Source organism: Bubalus kerabau, chromosome 15 (genome assembly GCF_029407905.1).
Source record: "Bubalus kerabau isolate K-KA32 ecotype Philippines breed swamp buffalo chromosome 15, PCC_UOA_SB_1v2, whole genome shotgun sequence".
Classification (NCBI taxonomy): domain Eukaryota; kingdom Metazoa; phylum Chordata; class Mammalia; order Artiodactyla; family Bovidae; genus Bubalus; species Bubalus kerabau.
The window spans coordinates 46,310,103-46,329,769 of record NC_073638.1 but is presented as its reverse complement, the minus strand read 5'-3'; the positions used below and the strand labels follow the sequence as shown (position 1 = coordinate 46,329,769).

General features: G+C 39.3%; 1 pseudogene; it reads right to left on the bottom strand.

The window, feature by feature from the left end:
• The window catches only part of LOC129629030 (interferon-induced very large GTPase 1-like), a 57,899-nt pseudogene that overhangs the window by 18,612 nt on the left and 19,620 nt on the right, over window positions 1-19,667 (bottom strand).

The window sequence follows — 19,667 nt, the reverse complement described above, 5'->3', positions numbered from 1 at the left end:
CCAATGGGTATATCTTTCCTTTTCTCCTTTACCTTTAGCTTCTCTTCTTTCCTCAGCTATTTGGAAGGCCTCCTCTGACAACAATTTTGCTTTTTTTGCATTTTTTTGGGGGGGGGGATGGTCTTGATCCCTGTCTCCTGTAAAATGTCATGAACCTCCGTCCATAGTTCTTCAGACACTCTATCAGTTTTAATCGCTTGAATCTATTTGTCACTTCCACTGAGTTGACTTAGGTTATACCTGAATGGTCTAGTAGTTTTCCCTGCTTTCTTCAATTTAAGTCTGAATTTGGCAATAGGAGTTCATGGTGTGTGCCACAGTCAAGTCCCAGTTTTGTTTTTGCTAACTGTATAGAGTTTCTCCGTCTTTGGCTTCAAGGAATATAATCAACCTGATTTGGTATTGACCATCTGGTAATGCTGATGTGTAGAGTCTTCTCTTGTATTGTTGGGAGAGGGTGTTTGCTATGACCAGTGCATTTTCTTGGCAAAACTCTATTTGCCTTTGGCCTGCTTCATTTTGTTCTCCAAGGCCAAATTTGTCTGTTACTCCAGGTATCTCTTGACTTCCTACTTTTGTATTCCAGTCCCCTAACATGAAAAAGACATCTTTTTTTGGGTGTTAGTTCTAGAAGGTCTTGTAGGTCTTCACAGAACTGTTCAGTTTCAGCTTCTTCAGCATTACTGGTTGGGGCATAGACTTGGATTACTGTGATATTGAATAGTTTGCCTTGGAAAAGAACAGAGATCATTCTGTCATTTTTGAGATTTCCCCCAAGTACTGCATTTTGGACTCTTGTTGACTATGAGAGCGACTCCATTTCTTCTAAGGGATTCTTGCCCACAATAGAGGAAGAATGGTCATCTGAATTAAATTCATGCATTCCATTCCATTTTAGTTCACTGATTCCTAAAATGTTGATGTTCACTCTTGCCATCTGCTGCTTGACCACTTCTAATTTACCTTGATTCATGGACCTAAGATTCCAGGTTCCTATGCAATATTGCTCTTTACAGCATCGGACTTTACTTCCATTACCAGTCACATCCATGAATGGGAGTTGTTTTCGCTTTGGCTCCGTCTCTTCATTCTTTCTGTAGTTAGTTCTCCATTCTTCTCCAATAGCCTATTGGGCACCTACTGACCTGAGGAGTTCGTCTTTCAGTGTCATATCTTTTGTTTATTCATACTGTTCATGGGGTTCTCAAAGCAAGAATACTGAGGTGGCTTGCCATTCCCTTCTCCAGAGAATGCATAAGGTTCATCCACCTTCTTTGAGCCTTACCCTCTCACTTATCCTTTATTTCTTACTTTGCATCTGTCTTGTTCCCCTGATTGTTTCATATTAGCTCCCAGACATGCTCAGGCATTCCTATTCTAAATAAATACAAATTGGAGTTTGTCTCCTCTTTAAGTTCTCAGTCTCTTTATTCCTTTCACTATAATATTTCCAAAAACTTGAAACATTATCTTAGTAAGTATGCCTGTGCTGTAAGTATCTTAGTAAGTATGTGTGCTGTGCTTAGTCACTTATTCATGTCTGACTCTCTGTGACCCCATGGATTATAGTCCCCCAGGCTCCTCTGTCCATGAAATTCTCCAGGCAGTTCTCCAGTGGGTAGCCATTTCCTATCCAGGGGATCTTCCCAACTGAGGGATCGAATCTGGGTTTCCTACACTGTAGGCTATTCTTTACTCTTTGAATCATCAAACATGAATGGGCTTAGTCACTCCCAACTCTTTGTGAAGCCATGGACTGTAGCCCACCAGGCTCCTTTGTCCATGGGGATTCTCTAGGCAAGAATACTGGAGGAGGGTTACCATGCCCTCCTCCAGGGAATCTTCCCAACCCAGCGATTGAACCCCGGTCTCCCACATTGCAGGCAGATTCTTTACCATCTGAACCAGCAGGGAAGCCCAAACTAAGGATGCCCTACATTTATTTCAGCGTCTACCAATACTGGTCTTTTGCCAGTAATGTTCTAGTTTCTATAGATTGCTCGCTGAAGAAGACAGAAATGCCCTTGCTCACCCAGAGTGAGGAGACAGATAATTCATACATAAATTGATATAATATAATAGATATATAACCATATAATATTAATTATAATGTTATTACAATGTTATAATAAATATAGTATTATAATAAGAAGAGGACTACTGATTATAAGGTGGCTTATCTTGTATGTGTCTGTGTGTGAGTGCCCCTGGGTGGAACATCACACATATGAGCCCTATTCATTACCCAGCTGTCAAAGTGAGGCCCTGCTTTGCTTCTACCCACTGTTGTAGAAATGCTTTCAATTTTATTTCTCTTTCTCTCATTTTCCAGAAACAACAGTTTTTCTTTTCTTTTCTTTTAATTCAACAGTGCCTTGGCAAGGATAGAAAACTTTTCCACATAAGGAAATATTGCATTGTAGTATAGATTCTGTCTCAACTTCATTCTTGCAAAAGAAGTTTAGTTTGGAAATAAACATTTCAGTATGGTTTTTATATCCTATGATCCTAGTTATAACTATAATGATTAAAATAATAACACAGCCTATGAAATTTTGGTTCATACATTTTCTTCTACAAAGGCTTGATTGAGAATATTATCTTATGATACTGCAATATTTTATTACTTTGCCTGCTGAAAGCAGCCTAAAATCTTCAGCAGTTCTGACAACTGAGAGCTAGAGCAAGTAAGGGTCTGTGTTGTGAGAAAGTCTCATTGAGATTAGAAGTGTGGTATGTGTAGGGGACAAGAATAAGTGATAAAATGGTTAGAAGAGCATACAAGAACATTTTCAGGGAGGAATAAAATCTCAGTCATAGGCCTTCAATTCTTGACTGATTTGGGAAACTTTTCTTATAGATTCCCTCTTAGTGCCTTCTCAGAAACCTCTGTAAACATCTGTTATGCCTTCAGTGACCATATTTTATGGTATCCTGGAACCAGCCTATACTGTCTCATGAGAAAATTGTTAAATGTTCAAGATTTTGTAAGACAGTTATTAAGCACAACCATTATGAAAAGTAAATTACATGGGAGCACATCTTCAAATATAAAGGGATAAGTAACTCCAGGGGTCCATCCTTCTATTGAAACAATAAATGAGGAAAAAAGATAAGAATCGACTTTGTTGAAAATCTGGGAAACAATTGAAGGTTTATGTGTGCTGATCTAGAAAAAGGCAACTTACAAATGGGAGGGGAGTGTTGTGGCACTTTTACTTGCCTTTGGGCCAGCTTCCACCCCTACTTGAGAGAGTCCTGAAGATACAGGCCCCATTCTCATTGTGAGAGGTTTCTCCCTGCTTTCAAAGAGAGAAGAGCAGACCCTGATCTCAAAGATTGTGTTTGTCTACTTGGAGCATTCTGGGGGTTAGCTGAAAGACTGAAGAAAGGCAGTTTGGTTTTTCTTTTGTGCAGCACAGAGCTCCATCAGAATGGAGCCAAGTGGAGGGCATTCCTTGCAAACAAGAAAGGTAAATAGACAACCCCTCCTATCTGGGGGAAGATGTTTAGGTTGAGGTAAACAATAGACATGTTGAAAACTTGATAAGAAAGACTGAGAAGAGATATTTTGTGGGGAAGTGGAACAGTAAAAAGTTCCCTGTGTGTAGGATTTATACCTCTAAATGATCTTTAGGTTCAAGAGAAGCAGAAACTAAAGGCTAAGGCAGAAGTATAAAGGCCCTGGTTAAGCATTGAAGGATTTAGAAAAGGCACAGGAAGCAGAGATGAAATTGCCAAGATCCGTTGGATCATAGAAAAAGCCAGAGAATTCCAGAAAAATAGCTACTTCTGCTTCACTGACTATACTAAATCCATTATGTGAATTGCAACAAACTGTGGAAAACTCTTAAAGTGATGGGAATACCAGACCATCTTACCTGTCTCCTGAGAAACTTATATGCAGGTCAAGAAGCAACAGTTAGCACTGGTCATAAAATAATGGACTGGTTCCAAATTGGAAAAGGAGTATGTCAAGGCTGTATACTGTCACCTTACTTATTTAACTTCTATGCAGAGTACATCATACAAAATGCTGGGCTGGATGAAGCACAAGCTGGAGTCAAGATGGGCCCAATAAAGGACAGAAATGATACGGACCTAACAGAAGCAGAAGATATTAAGAAGAGGTGGCAAGAATACACAGAAGAACTGTACAAAAAAGAGCTTCACGACCCAGATAATCACGATGGTGTGATCACTGGCCTAGAGCCAGACATCCTGGAATGTGAAGTCAAGTGGGCCTTAGAAAGCATCACTATGAACAAAGCTAGTGGAGGTGATGGAATTCCAGTTGAGCTATTTCAAATCCTGAAAGATGATATTGTGAAAGTGCTGCACTCTATGTGCCTGCAAATTTGGAAAACGCAGCAGTGGCCACAGGACTGGAAAAAGTCAGTTTTCATTCAAATCCCAAAGAAAGGTAATGCCAAAGAATGGATGTGAGTGGCGGACCATAAAGTAGGATGGAATCCAAAGAATGAATGCTTTTGAACTGTGGTGTTGGAGAAGACTCTTGAGAGTCCCTTGGACTGCAAGGAGATCAAACCAGACAATCCTACAGGAAATCAGTCCTGAACATTTATTAGAAGGACTGATGCTGAAGCTGAAGCTCCAATACTTGGGCCATCTAATGCAAAGAGCTGACTCATTAGAAAAGACCCTGATTCTGGGAAAGATTGAAGGCAGGAAGAGAAGGGGACGACAGAGGGTGAGATGGTTGGATGGCACCACTGACTCAATGGACATGAGGTTAGGCAAGCTCTGGGAGATGGTGATGGACAGGAAAGCCTGGTGTGCTGCAGTCCATGGGGTCGCAAAGAGTTGGATATGACTGAGTGACTGAACAACAAAGCATTGAAGGCATGCTAAATACTGAGCCAGTATGCAAAGAGAGATGTTTTTTTCTTGCTGTGGATTGTTTGGGTATGTTTTTGTTTTGTCTCCAGGCAAAAAAATCTCAAAAAACGCATAAACTGGTATAAGATAAAGGACACATTTTTGAGAGCGCATACCATTAACATTTTTACAGAAAAAGGTAGAAAAGTGCTAGACACATAACGAAACCCATAGGAACCAACCATAACAAGCCCTGAGCATGAGAAAGGTTATGATTTCAAGAGTTATCTTATAAAATTCAAAGTGTCCAGTTTTCCACAAAAAATTAAAACTTGCAAAGAAACAAGAAAATATGACCCAGTCACAGAAAAATTAATAGAAGCTATCTATGAGGAATCAAGTCATAGAAGTTACTCAGCAAGGCCTTTAATTCAACTGCCTTAAATATACTCAAAATAGTAAAGGAAATGATGGACAAAATTGTATAACTCCAGGAGAATGATATTCCTCAAACAGTGTACACTTCTAAAGAGATGCAGATTATAAAAAGGGACCAAACTAATTCTAAGTTAAAAATTACAATATCAGAAATGAATTCACTAAGAATTTCAACATCAGCTTTGAACAGTCAGAGTTGAAAATCAGAAAACTTGAAAACAAGTCATTTAAAATTACCCAGTCTGAGGAACATAAAGACAAGGGAATGAGCAAAAATGAAGAGAGCCTATGAGATCTGTGAGACACCGTCAATAATAGAACATCAAATAATGGAAGTTCCATAAGGAGAGAAGAGAGAGAAAGGGATGTAAAAGAATTTTGAAGAAACTATGACCAACAAGTCATACTTTGATTAAATACATGAATCTACACATTCAAGAAGCTCAGTGAACTTTAGAAAGGAAAAACACAAGAGATCCACCCTGAGACATGTTCTAATACAACTTTTAAAAGTCAAAGGAAGAACCTTGAAAGCAGCAAAAGAGAACTGTATGTCCTATTTAAGGGAGACTCATTAAGAAAAAGACTGGACATCTTAGCAGAAACCATGGAGGCCAGAAGGCAGCACGATGACATATTTAAAGCACTTAAAGAAAGAAAAAGCCAATAACTCTATACCTGGCAAAACTATCATTCAAAAATAAAGGAGACGTTAAGACATTCCCAGATTAACAAATGCTGAGGGAATTCATCACTAGTAGATGTGTGCTGTTTGTTCAGTCGCTGAGTTGTGTCCAACTGTTTGTGATCCTGTGGACTGTGGCTTGTCAGGTTTCCATGTCCTTCACTATCTCCTGGAGTTTGCTCAAATTCATGTTCATTGAGTTGGTGATGCTACATGTGTCCTATAGGAAATGCTAAAAAGAGTCCTTCAGGTGGAAATGGAAGGACACCAGACAGTAAGCTTGAAGCCACAGGAAGAAATAACACAGGTGAAGGAATATATAAGCCAGTATTAGTTTATTTTTCATTTGTGACTCCTTTTTCTTTCCCAGTTTGATCAAAAAGACAAATCATAAAATGATAATGATAAGCCTGTGTTAAATGGGCACACAAAGTAGAAAGATGTAATTTGTGACACAGTAACATAAAGGGGGGAGGGATGGAGAAATGTATAATCAGAATTTTTACATACCTATGGAAGTTCATATGATATTAATTCAAAATAGATTGTTACATGTTTGTGAGGTTAATTGTAAGCTCTAGCACAACCAATGCTAAAATAAATTTAAATATACAGAAAAATAAATTAGGAATCAAAATCATACACTACAAAAATACAAACGCAAAATAATGCAGTTAATGGTGACATTGAGGAAAAAACAAGATATGAAACATATGAAAGACAAAGAAAAAATGTTTAATTATCAGTATTTACAAATGGATTAAACTCTTCTATTAGAAGGTAAATATTCTCAAAATACATTAAAAAGCAAATGCTATTACATGCTGTCTAGAAAAGACTCATTTCATATCCAAGACAAATAGGTCAAAAGTAAAAGAATGGAAAGGACAGTCCAGGAAAATAGTTACTAAAAGAGAACTGAGATATCAGTGCTAAGATCAGATAAGATAGACTCAGTCAAAAATTGTTACAAGAGGCAAGGAGGAACACTAAATATTGATTAAAATGTGAACCCATCGGGAAGATATAAACCTAGGAACCTAAAAACAGAACTCTAACACATAGGAGGCAAAAATTGAGAAGAGAAACCAGAAATATACAGTTCTAAAATAATAGTTGGAGATTTCAATGCTGTACTTCCCATATGGAGAAACAGACAGAAGACCAGTGGCAAACAGGGAAATTGAACAATACTCTAAACCAGCTACATCTGACAGACATAAACAGACACTCTCTCCAACATCAGCTTAGTAGTGTTTCTGCTGAACAGATTTTGTCAAGAACTTTGTGGATCTTCTGTAAATGTCAGTGGGATTTACTCCCCTAGGCAAAAGCCACATTTATAGATCTTTGCCAGACAAACCCTCTAAGCCTTGCCCTCCTGCTGAAATAGTAGGAAACAGTACCGTACCTTAAGCTCCCTAGAGGACTTCTAGTTTGGTTGATATCTGTGAGGCAAACCCTTATCCTCTTTTTTGGGGAGGGTGTGGCTAAAATGATTTTTATTTAATTATTATTATTAATTGGAGGATAATTGCTTTACAGTATTGTGTTGGTTTCTGCCATATATCAACATGAATCAGCCAAGTATACATATGTCTCCTCCCTCTTGAACCTCCCTCCAACCTATCATCCCACCCCTCTAGGTTGTCAGAGCAGTGGGTTGAGCTCCCTGCAACATATAGCAAATTCCCACTGGCTATCTATTTTACATATGGTAATGTGTATTTCCCTGTTACTCTCTGAATTCATCTCAACGTCTCCTTCCCCTACTGTGTCCACAAATCTGTTCTCTGTGTCACTGTTTCCATTCAGTTCAGGACAGTTGTTCAGATGTGTCCGACTCTGCAACCCCAAGGACTGCAGCATGCCAGGCCTCTCTGTCCATCACCAACTCCTGGAGTCCACTCAAACTCATGTCCATCAAGTTGATGATGCCATCCAGCCATCTCATCCTCTGTCATCCCCTCCTCCTCCTGCCCCCAATCCCTCCCAGCATCAGAGTCTTTTCCAATGAGTCAACTCTTCGCACGAGGTGGCCAAAGTACTAGAGTTTCAGCTTTAGCATCATTCCTTCCAAAGAAATCCCAGGGCTAATCTCCTTCAGAATGGACTGGTTGGATCTCCTTGCCATCCAAGGGACTCTCAAGAGTCTTCTCCAATACCACAGTTCAAAAGCATCAATTCTTCGGCGCTCAGCCTTCTTCACAGTCCAACTCTCACATCCATACATGACCACAGGAAAAACCATAGCCTTGACTAGACGAAGCTTTGTTGGCAAAGTAATGTCTCTGCTTTTCAATATGCTATCTAGGTTGGTGTTAACTTTCCTTCCAAGGAGTAAGCGTCGTTTAATTTCATGGCTGCAGTCACCATCTGTAGTGATTTTGGAGCCCAGAAAAATAAAGTCTGACACTGTTTCCACTGTTTCCCCATCTATTTCCCATGAAGTCGTGGGACTGGATTCCATGATCTTCGTTTTCTGAATGTTGAGCTTTAAGCCAACTTTTTCACTCTCCACTTGCACTTTCATCAAGAGGCTTTTGAGTTCCTCTTCACTTTCTGCCATAAGGGTGGTGTCATCTGTATATCTGAGGTTACTGATATTTCTCCCGGCAATCTTGATTCCAGTTTGTGTTTCTTCCAGTCCAGTGTTTCTCATGATGTACTCTGCATATAAGTTAAACAAACAGGGTGACAATATACAGCCTTGACATACTCCTTTTCCTATTTGGAACCAGTCTGTTGTTCCATGTCCAGTTCTAACTGTTGCTTCTGACCTGCATACAAATTCCATGTCCTAGCCATTATAAATAGTGGTGCCGTGAACATTGGGGTACGGGTGTCTCTTTCAATTACAGTTTTCTCAGGGTATATATAGCCCTCTAGTAGGATTGTTGGTCATATGGTAGTTTTATTTCTAGTTTTATAAGAAACCTTTATCCTTAAAATGATGGGAAGACCTATTTTTGTGCCTGATTCCTTCACCTTTTAATCTTTCTGAAGTTTTAGGGAAAAGTTGTACAATCATACTTAACAGAGATTAAGACTGTGAATCTCTTTAATTCTTACAGATGGTGAGAAATTTCAAAATCGTAAAGTCTTGATTTCATTTTGTTTAACTGTTTTTTACTCAATTTATCATTCTCCTCTCACATATTATCATAAATAGAAAAAAGAATTCAAGAGTCATTTTAACACTTTTCTTGGAAGTCTCCCTAAGTATAAAACCAGCTTTTAAGTATTTTCTTGAACATAATTCCAGGATATAATTTTGCTAAGTTTTTTTTTATCACTTTGTAACAAGAATCTTCCTCCTTCTGTCTCTAATAACATGGTCCTCAATTTCTTCTGACTCTCACTGTGGCATACTTAAAGATTAGATTTCTACCAACAGTGTGTTGAAAACATATAGGCTTTCTCTCAAAGTTCTTCTCGTCTCTGCTCACTTGACTGATTTCAAAGCTATTTCCAAGTTTTTAGGTACCATTTCTAGGCATCAAAATCTGTTTTATTTTTATATTGTTTTATAATGGATTACCACAAACTTAGCATCTCAAAACACAGATATATCCCAGTTTCTGTCAGGAGTCTGGCATGACTTAGCTGGGTGCTATATTTGCGGTTTTATAAGGCAGCACTCCAGGTGTTGACTGAGCTGTATTTTTCATCTAGAGTTTCAACTAGAAAAGCTGCTCTTAGCTTATACATATTGACAGAATTAATTTTCTTGTGATTTTAGGACTGTTCACAGTTCCTGGTCACATTATCTTTTCCATAGGCCTTCCTTTAACATGATAGCTTACTTTTGTAAGTCAGCAGGAGGGAAAATTATCTCTAAAGAAGGGCTGAGTCTCTCTTTAAGGCCTTTTGCTTGATTAAGTTGAGCCTATCCAGGATAATCTTCCTTTTGGTTAAAGCAAAATCAATTGATTTGGGTCCTTAATTTTATCTGAAAATTCCTTCATCTATGCTACATTCTATTGTTTAGCAGCAAAGGGAGGTCATTAGGTAGGCCTTGAATCATGGAGCTACCCTCACCTGCGTGCCAAGAGGTAAAGTATGTGAAGTCCTCAGTCCAGTGTTTGACATATACTAAGAGCTCAATAAATGTTAACATGTCCCATCTTTCGATTTTTCTAAAGTCTCTGTTGGAACCACAGTCTCAGTGCCCAGAGGGATGTGAGACTCAATGAGGCAAATCCCACTGAAGGGGATGAGGCTCTAAAGGAGTTTGCCACCACCTAGCCAAAGGAGAATCAGATTCTCTGACTTATAAGAGCATGCTTCACAGTTTAGGAAAATCTGGAGAGAGGAACTGTTAGTGGAGACTTTAAGACTTAAACCAGAGAACTTGGAAGGAATACATATGCAGATTAGGTTTCAGGAAATTTTTCAGTGCATCAAGGTAGAGTATAGAAAGGAATTAAGAGAGTAGCATAGCCCGGGGAGTGTATGCCATCCAAACAAGTAAGATGGCTGTTATATGGAGATACATATAACCTTCAAGATATCCTTTTAGTTGACCAAAGGGACTTGGAGTTTAGGTGGTTTAGGATTATAACTGAGCTATTCTGTACATGGAATTCATTTGGTGCCTATACCTATTCCAGGTGGTAGAGGCAAATTTTAAGAGATGATATTCAGTTAAGATTGGCCTATGAACTAAAGTAACCTAAAAAGTGGCAAGAGTATCAGGGAAAGCATCATGAAAAGAGAAAAGGCTGTTTGAATGGGATGAATAAATTCCAAGGACTAGAGGATCCTATGGGACCAAGAATGGGAATGTAGGAAAAAGAGAAGCTCCCCAAGGTAGAAGCAGGTTCCAATCTCCTGGAGACCATGAAGACTGAAAGTAGAATGTCAGACTCACCACTCCAGGGAGAATAAATATAAGGTTTAATGATAATATGTCAAGTCCAATAAAGATTGGGAAGCTTACATACATAGGAGAATGAAAGGAAAGATCAAGACTGAAGGGTCTAAATTAAGGCCAAGATTCTTTTTTGTTTGTTTGATTTTTACTTTAACTAGAAACTACATACCACAACTGCAGACAGGAACGCTGATCCTGTAGGTTTTCTTTCAGAAGTGACTTCCCATCTCCTGAAGCTTCTGCCATGAGATGATAGGCAATATTAGGAAATAGCAATTTGGAAATTTCCAATTTCCAATTAGGAAATAATAGGAAATAGCTATATGGAAATTGCTGCAACAAGGAAAATAACTTTTAACATTTTGGTATAGATTGAAAGTTAATGGAGATGCTGTGTGTCTTTTCTGCTAATGTTTTAGCAATTCTCTTATTTTCTTGTTGTCTCAAAATGGGGAGATGCTTTCCTTTAGGAGATGTGGGAGATTGTAACCCAAAGAAGGCCTCTTCAGCATTTGAAATGCCATAGTCATTGACCTCCATATAGGATAGGAAAGAACAAAAAATGTAGGACAGTAGCTCTTGCTGCTTTTTCCTTCTAAGTCTTTAAGACTAAGCCTACTGACCGAGAATTCTCAAAGCTGTCAGTTCGAGAGCACAGACAAAGGCACATAGGGAGGAGTGTAGACTTCTCAATGATTGTCTCCACTGGACGATCTAGTTCAGATTTGGACAGATATTGTTGTGACACTGGAAAGCTGGGGAGTCGGTCTGTCCTGTTACACTGTCAGGCTCCTGTCATTCTTCATTCTGCACAAGTAACTGTGCTGAGTGTTGGGTAGGAGTTGAATGTGTCAGAAGATATTTTTCAAGATTACCTTCCCTGAAGGGAACTGGCACACTATGGATATATTCCCACATTAGGAGATGATCTGCCTGTGATTTGAGAACATTGGTTTACACCCCAATGGACACAACCTTTGACCACCAAGCAGCATGGTAAAAGTAAGATTTTATATTGACTACAGAAAGAGTAATGTGGAAATCAATCCATATATTTAATTCTTGCTAAAGACTGAATCCTTGGTATCTACTGTAACCTAATAAAATGATATCTGCTGAAGATGAATGCAGAGGCCTTTACTAGGTGTATGTAGGTCCAGAAAACAGTAGTATTTTCCTCAGGAGTAAATCAGTTTTACAGTTAAGTTGTATACCAGGATCCCTCCTTTCCACCTCCAACTAGAGTGTTTGGGAAGAAATCCTTTGAAGTCACATAAAACTCAAGTTTGTCAGTCCTAGCAAGGATCTAGTAATAGCAATAGTCATAGGACTACATCATTGTTGAAGATCCTATTTTGTCTTACACTGACTTATTCTCTAAGAAAAATACATATAAAATAGTGTGTATATTCAAGCACTTGTGTATAAGGCACTTGTTCTGATAGTCTAATGTCAATGAGTCATTCTTTGTAGCTTTATGTGCCTCAGCGCAGACACTGGTGTTGTGTCAATAAAAGAGAAGTAGAGATATGTGTAATAGGAAGAAGGATGAAGAGAAGAAAAGATTCTTTTAGTTCTTGTCTGCTTTCCTTTTGCCTACAGTTCAGGACTTTTGGGCTAGAGGTAGATTATTTACCCATTCTTCGTGGGGCTAGAAAGATTTTATCAATGGTTTCTCTACCTTGCTTATCACATGAAAATGAAATGAAATGTTAATCTCTTAGTTTTGTCCTACTCTTAGTGACCTATAGGCTGTAGCCTGCCAGGCTCCTCTGTCCATGGAATTCTCCAGGCAAGAATACTGGAGTGGGTTGCTGTTCCCTTCTCCAGGGAGTCTTCCAAACCCAGGTCTCCTGCATTTCAGGCAGTTTCTTTACCGTTTGAGTCACCAGGGAAGTGTATAGTTTTGGTCTATTTGCATGCCGAAATATTGAGATAGATTTAAAGAAGGCAGGAATCTATTCAAAAAAGGCAGAAATTGCAGTAAATTAATGCAGGTGTTAAGGATTGTAATGTCCTCACTCTTCAGACATGGAGAACGCAATGGCACCCCACTCCAGTACTTTTGCCTGGAGAATCCATGGATGGAGGAGCTTCATAGGCTGCAGTCCATGGGGTCGCTGAGAGTTGGATGTGACTCTGCGACTTCACTTTCACTTTTCACTCTCATGCATTGGAGAAGGAAATGGCAACCCACTCCAGTGTTCTTGCCTGGAGAATCCCAGGGACAGGGGAGCCTGGTGGGCTGCCATCTCTGAAGTCGCACAGAGTCGGACACGACTAAAGCGACCTAGCAGCAGCAGCAGCAGCACTCTTCTGACCGATTGAATTTGACTTGGTTTTAAACTAATGTAAAGTTTAAAACATGAATTAATCTTTCAAAGTAGTTGTCCTCAGACTTTATATTGCATAACGTTTACCTGAGGACATCTTAAAAATGTGGATTCTCAGCCCCACTCACAGAGAATCTGACATGGAGGGTCTGCCTTATTGCTCAGGAACTATGGTTTTTATAAACACTTCAACTTTCATTTTACAAATGCTGCCAAGTGGTAAATCACATTAAAAAAAAAAAACAAAAAACTCTCTTCTAGGAAAACAGTTTTTAGTGGAGAAAAGTTGGGAGTGTAAAAAATAAATTTGCCATTTCTGTTGGCCTGAACATGATGATGTATCATTTGACTCTCTTTACTTCTTAGTTTCCAGTTGAAGTACTCTTTCTTTCTCACTATTTGTGTGAATACACATGAAAATTCAACTTCTGTGCTAGAATGTTCAAGTGAGTTAAATTTTTTAAGACTTTAACTTCAAAGGATAAAGAAATGGAAAGGCCTGTGCAGAGCTATAAAGCTTTTTAAGGAGACAGGTAGGCTAGATTCAAAATGCCGCTGACATGTGACTAATATGGTCAGAAAAATTACATGAAATTTCTGATAATTTCAGAAATTATCAAAGAAAAAAAATAGACTATTTCCCAGAGCTGTAGTAGGCCTGATTGTCCATAATGAAAATTTAGATCAAATGTTGTATGAAGTTAACAACAACAGAAACAACTCTGTTTCCTAGATCCTGGAAATACTCTCCTATTTGTAGAATAGACAGTAAGGAGTTTGAATATTAAGCAAATGAACAGTCTTGGTTATTTACAGATATGTTATTAATAAAGGCAGATGGATGTCAGAGTTCCCAGTAGCAGCCTGGTATTGCTACATGGTATTACAGCACTATTTTCAATATTCTTAAGGAATATGATTTGGGTCCTAAGATTATCTGTCAACCAAATTAGTAAAGGAAAAAGTAAAGCTACTAGTGTAAATGATTTTTATTGTATAAGACAAAAATGAAAAACAGTTATAATGAAAATTCTAGCTAGTTCATATAAGCAATGAATGCTTGAGAGGGTATGGAGAAAAGGGAAACCCCTTGCACTGTTGGTGGGATTGTAAATTGATACAGTCATAAGGAGAACAGTATGCTGCTGCTGCTGCTGCTAAGTCGCTTCAGTCATGTCCGACTCTGTGTGACCCCATAGACGGCAGCCCATCAGGCTCCACCGTCCCTGAGATTCTCCAGGCAAGAACACTGGAGTGGGTTGCCATTTCCTTCTCCAATGCATGAGAGAAAGTGAAAAGTGAAAGTGAAGTCTCTCAGTCTTGTCCAGCTCTTAGCGACCCCACGGATTGCAGCCTTCCAGGCTTCTCTGTCCATGGGATTTTCCAGGCAAGAGTACTGGAGTGGGGTGCCATTGCCTTCTCTGGGAGAACAGTATAAATATTCCTTAAAAAACTAAAAATAGAACTAAAATGTGACCCAGCAATCCACTACTGTGCAGTTACCCATAGAAAACCATATTTCAAAAAGACACACACACCCCTGTGTTCACTGCAGCACCATTTACAATAACCAGGATATGGAAACAACCTAAATGTCCATCAACAGAGAAATGGGTAAAGAAGAAGTGGTACATATATACAATGGAATATTATTCAGTCATATAAAGGAATGAAATTGGGTCATTTGTAGAGATGTGGATGGACCTAGAGACTTTTATACAGAGTGAATTAAGTCAAAAAAAGAAAAATATCATATATTAATGTATATATGTGGAATTAGAAAGAATTTCCATAGATGATTTATTTATAAAGCAGAAATAGTGACACAGATGTAGAGAACAAATACATAGATAGGTATCAAGGGGGAAAGGAGGATGGGATGAATTGGGAGGTTGGGACTGGCATATACATACTATGTATAAAATAGATAACAAATGAGAGCCTACTGTATAGCTCAGGAAACTGTACTCAGTGCTCTGTGGTAACCTAAATGGGAAGGAAATCCAAAAAAGAGAGGATATATGTATTTGTATAGCTGATTCACTTTACTGCACAGTAGCAACTAACACAATATTATGAAGCAACTATACTTCAATAAAAACTTTAAAAATTCCAGAGGGAGGAGCCAAGATGGCGGAGGAGTAGGACGGGGAGAACACTTTCTCCCCCACAAATTCATCAAAAGAGCATTTAAACGTCGAGTAAATTCCACAAAACAACTTCTGAATGCCGGCAGAGGACATCAGGCACCCAGAAAAGCAGCCCAACTCTTCGAAAGGAGGTAGGAAAAAATATAAAAGACAAAAAAAGAGACAAAAGAGGGAGGGACGGAGTTCCGTCCCGGGAAGGGAGTCTTAAAAAGAGAGAAGTTTCCAAACACCAGGAAACCCTCTCACTGCCGAATCTGTGCCGAGCTTTGGAAGCACAGAGGGCAACATAAAAGGGAGGGGAAAAAAAAATAAACAATTAAAAATCGCGGATTGTGAGCCCTACGGTAACTCCCCCAGCGGAGAAGCAGCGCAGACGCCTGCACACGGCATTAGCAAGCCGGGGCTGGGCAGGGAAGTGCGGCACGGGCTGTGTCCCCTAGAGTAAGAATCGGGCCGAATGTCCTGAGCGCTATCTGAGTGAAATAATTTGGGCTAGCAAACCAGACTGTGGGATATCTACCACGCGAAAAGCCAGCCCTAACCTAAGACACCGCCAGGCCCGCGCACAGAACAAAGGACTGAACAGAGATAGCCGGCTGCAGACCTTCCCCCTCCGGTGACAGGCAGCCAGAGCCGGAAGGGGGCAATCGCAGCCCCAGAGAGACACTATCTATAAAACTGTAAGCAGGCTTCTTTGCTAACTAAAACTTCTTGGGGGTCTGGACGGTCAACATCTGCCTGAGAAGGTGCGCCGGTTTTACACCCAGATAACTGAGTGGCGGGGAGGCGATAAGTCGCAGCATTGGCGCCCGCCAAACACCTCATCACCTGAGCTGCTCGACCTGGGAAGAACACAAAACGCAGGCCCAACCGAGTCTGCGCCTCTGAGGACTACCCGAGTGCCTGAACCTGAGCGGCTTGGACCTGGGAGCTCAGCCCAGGGCCGGCCTCTGATTGTTCCTGGCGGAACAACCTAGAGCCCAAGCAGTGTGGGCAGGGAGGCTACACGCGCCGTGAGCGGGGGCAGACCCAGTGTGGCTGAGGCACTGCGAGCACACGCCAGTGTTATCTGTTTGCAGCATCCCTCTCTCCCTCCCCACAGCGCGGCTGAACAAGTGAGCCTAAATTAAAAAAAAAAAAAAAAAAAAAAAAATAGTGTCCTCAACCATCCCCTTTGTGTCAGGGCGGGAACCAGACACTGAAGAGACCAGCAAACAGAAGAAGCTATAACAGAGGGAAACGCCTTGGAAGCTACAGGCCATAGATTAAAACCCTGTGGTTACTACGGATTACATAGGAAGGGGCCTATAGATCTTGAGAAATATAAGTCGGACTAAGGAACTGCCAAAAATGAACTGAACCCACAATACTCACAACAAAACCAGAGAAAGACCTAGATATATTTTTACTATTTTTACGATCAATCTTTCTTTCTTTCTTTTTTTTTTAATTAAAAAAAAATTTTTTTAAGTCCTCTATTGTCCTTTAATTTTCACTTTTATAACTATTACTTTGCAAAAAAAAAAAAAAAAGACCCTATTTTTTTTTTTTTTCTTCTTCAGCAAACTTCATATATATATTTTATAATTTTTTGACCGTGGTTTTTTGTTTTTTTTTTCTTTTTTCTTTTTCTTCTTTTCTTTAACATTGTATTTTTGAAATTCCAAACTCTACTCTAGATTTTTAATTTTAGCCTTTTGATATATGTTATCAATTTTGTACCTATAGTTTTTTTCATAATTGCTGTGACTTTTTTTTTCCTCTGTTTCTTTCTCTTCTTCTTTTATATAACATCGTATATCTGCAATTCCAAACTCTACTCAAGATTTTTAATTTATGCTTTTTGGTATTTGATATCAATTTTGTACCTGTCTTTTCTTTATAATTTTTGCGACATTGTTTTTGTTGGTTTGTTTGTTTTCTCTCTTTATTTTTCTTCTTCTTTTTTTTTTTTTTAACGTTGTATTTTTGAAATTCCAAACTCTACTCTAGATTTTTAATTTTTGCTGTTTGGTATTAGTTATCAATTTTGTACCTGTAGTTTCTTTATTACTTTCACGACCTTGTTTGTTTTTCTTTGTTCGTTTTTTCTCTCTTTCTTTTCCTTCTCCTTTTCATTAACATCGCATTTTTGAAATTCCAAACTCTACTCTAGATTTCTAATTTTTGTTTTTATGTATTTGTTACCAATTTTGTACCTTTAAGAACCCAATCTTCAGGACCCATTTTTCACTAGTGTACGAGATTACTGGCTTGACTGCTCTCTCTCCCTTTGGACTCTCCATTTTCTCCACCAGGTCACCTGTATCTCCTCCCTAACCCCTCTCTACTCTACCCAACTCTGTGAATTTCTGTGTGTTCCAGACGGTGGAGAACACTTAAGGAACTGATTACTGGCTGGATCTGTCTCCCTCCTTTTCATTTCCCCCTTTTATCCTTCTGGCCACCTCTGTCTCCTGCCTCCTTCTTCTCTTCCCTGTATAACTCCGTGAACATCTCTGAGTGGTCCAGTTGTGGAGTGCACATAAGGAAGTGACTACTGGCTAGCCCACTCTCTCCACTATTGATTCCACCCCATCTCATTTGGGTCACCTCTAACTCCCTCCTCCCTCTTCTCTTCTCCATGTAACGCTGTGAACCTCTCTGAGTGACCCTCACAGTAGAGAAACTTTTCATCTTTAACGTAGATGTTTTATCAGTGGTGCTGTATAGAAGGAGAAGTTTTGAAACTACTGTAAAATTAAGACCGATAACTGGAAGTAGGAGGCTTAAGTCCAATCCCTGACTCCAGGGAACTCCTGACTCCAAGGAACATTAATTGACAGGAGCTCATCAAACGCCTCCATACCGACACTGAAACCAAGCACCACACAAGGGCCAACAAGTTCCAGGGAAAGACATAACAAGCAAATTCTCCAGCAACAAAGGAACACAGCCCTGAGCTTCAAGATACAGGCTGCCCAAAGTCACCCCAAAACCATAGACATCTCATAACTCATTACTGGACATTTCATTACACTCCAGAGAGAAGAAATACAGCTCGATCCACCAGAACATCGACACAAGCTTCCCTAACCAGGAAACCTTGACAAGCCACCTGTACAAACCCACACACAGAGAGGAAACGCCACAATAAAGAGAACTCCACAAACTGCCAGAATACAGAAAGGACACCCCAAACTCAGCAATTTAAACAAGATGAAGAGACAGAGGAATAGCCAGCAGATAAAGGAACAGGATAAATGCCCACCAAACCAAACAAAAGAGGAAGAGATAGGGAATCTACCTGATAAAGAATTCCGAATAATGATAGTGAAATTGATCCAAAATCTTGAAATCAAAATGGAATCACAGATAAATAGCCTGGAGGCAAGGATTGAGAAGATGCAAGAAAGGTTTAACAAGGACCTAGAAGAAATAAAAAAGAGTCAATATATAATGAATAATGCAATAAGTGAAATTAAAAACACTCTGGAGGCAACAAATAGTAGAATAACAGAGGCAGAAGATAGGATTAGTGAATTAGAAGATAGAATGGTAGAAATAAATGAATCAGAGAGGATAAAAGAAAAACGAATTAAAAGAAATGAGGACAATCTCAGAGACCTCCAGGACAATATTAAACGCTACAACATTCGAATCATAGGGGTCCCAGAAGAAGAAGACAAAAAGAAAGACCATGAGAAAATACTTGAGGAGATAATAGTTGAAAACTTCCCTAAAATGGGGAAGGAAATAATCACCCAAGTCCAAGAAACCCAGAGAGTCCCAAACAGGATAAACCCAAGGCGAAACACCCCAAGACACATAGTAATCAAATTAACAAAGATCAAACACAAAGAACAAATATTAAAAGCAGCAAGGGAAAAACAACAAATAACACACAAGGGAATTCCCATAAGGATAACAGCTGATCTTTCAATAGAAACTCTTCAAGCCAGGAGGGAATGGCAAGACATACTTAAAATGATGAAAGAAAATAACCTACAGCCCAGATTATTGTACCCAGCAAGGATCTCATTCAAGTATGAAGGAGAAATCAAAAGCTTTTCAGACAAGCAAAAGCTGAGAGAATTCTGCACCACCAAACCAGCTCTCCAACAAATACTAAAGGATATTCTCTAGACAGGAAACACAAAAATTGTGTATAAATTCGAACCCAAAACAATAAAGTAAATGGCAACGGGGTCATACTTATCAGTAATTACCTTAAACGTAAATGGGTTGAATGCCCCAACCAAAAGACAAAGACTGGCTGAATGGATACAAAAACAAGACCCCTGCATATGTTGTCTACAAGAGACCCACCTCAAAACAGGGGACACATACAGACTGAAAGTGAAGGG